The sequence below is a fragment of the Anneissia japonica genome, unplaced genomic scaffold (genome assembly GCF_011630105.1).
Source record: "Anneissia japonica isolate Jap-2015-1 unplaced genomic scaffold, ASM1163010v1 scaffold288065_len50466_cov118, whole genome shotgun sequence".
Taxonomy (NCBI): Eukaryota; Metazoa; Echinodermata; class Crinoidea; order Comatulida; family Comatulidae; genus Anneissia; species Anneissia japonica.
Genome location: NW_022713967.1, coordinates 17,497 through 18,242, shown reverse-complemented (window position 1 = coordinate 18,242; position 746 = coordinate 17,497).

The window sequence follows — 746 nt, the reverse complement described above, 5'->3', positions numbered from 1 at the left end:
CGCATGCGCATTTGCATAAATGTCTACACACACACATACACACTACACACAATAAAAAACATAGGAAATAGCAAGAGTGATTACAATAGTTCCTATTGCATTACATGCATAGGAACTAAAAAGTTAATAATTAGTTAAATTAGTTAATGACACAGATGCACACTAGACACTTTGTTAGAGTTCGTCAACAAGCAATCATATCGGAGGCACAGTAGAACCTTTGATTAGACTTATTGTTATCTTAATAAAATTTCGTTATTGATGTGTAAAGTTTATATTTGATTCAAGGGACGAATCAGGCTAAGAGGGGAGCTATGTAACAGAATTTCTCCCCAATTGTTGGAACTGCCCTGTGGGGTGGTAACACCAATTAATTAAACAGCCCAAGCTACGTTTCGATTGACCTGAATGTTATCTACCATTTTCTTGAAAATATTAATAATTATTAACATTAACTACCGGCTTTAAAATACATTTCATATGCATATTATTGGTTCCAAGTTTTATGAATAAAAAATACACAATAAAAGATACCATTCATACTACCGACTCCATACACTGAGTATTTATTAACATTCATACAATTGGTTCCAACATAATCAATATTAATCACGCACTCTTTTTATTAATTTCTTAACATGACTGAAGACTAGAATCTGTAGTAGTTTTATTATCAACCATAAACAACACAATCTTCAATTATTCTTTCATTGAACCCAACATTTAAAATATTACTGTCCACAGAA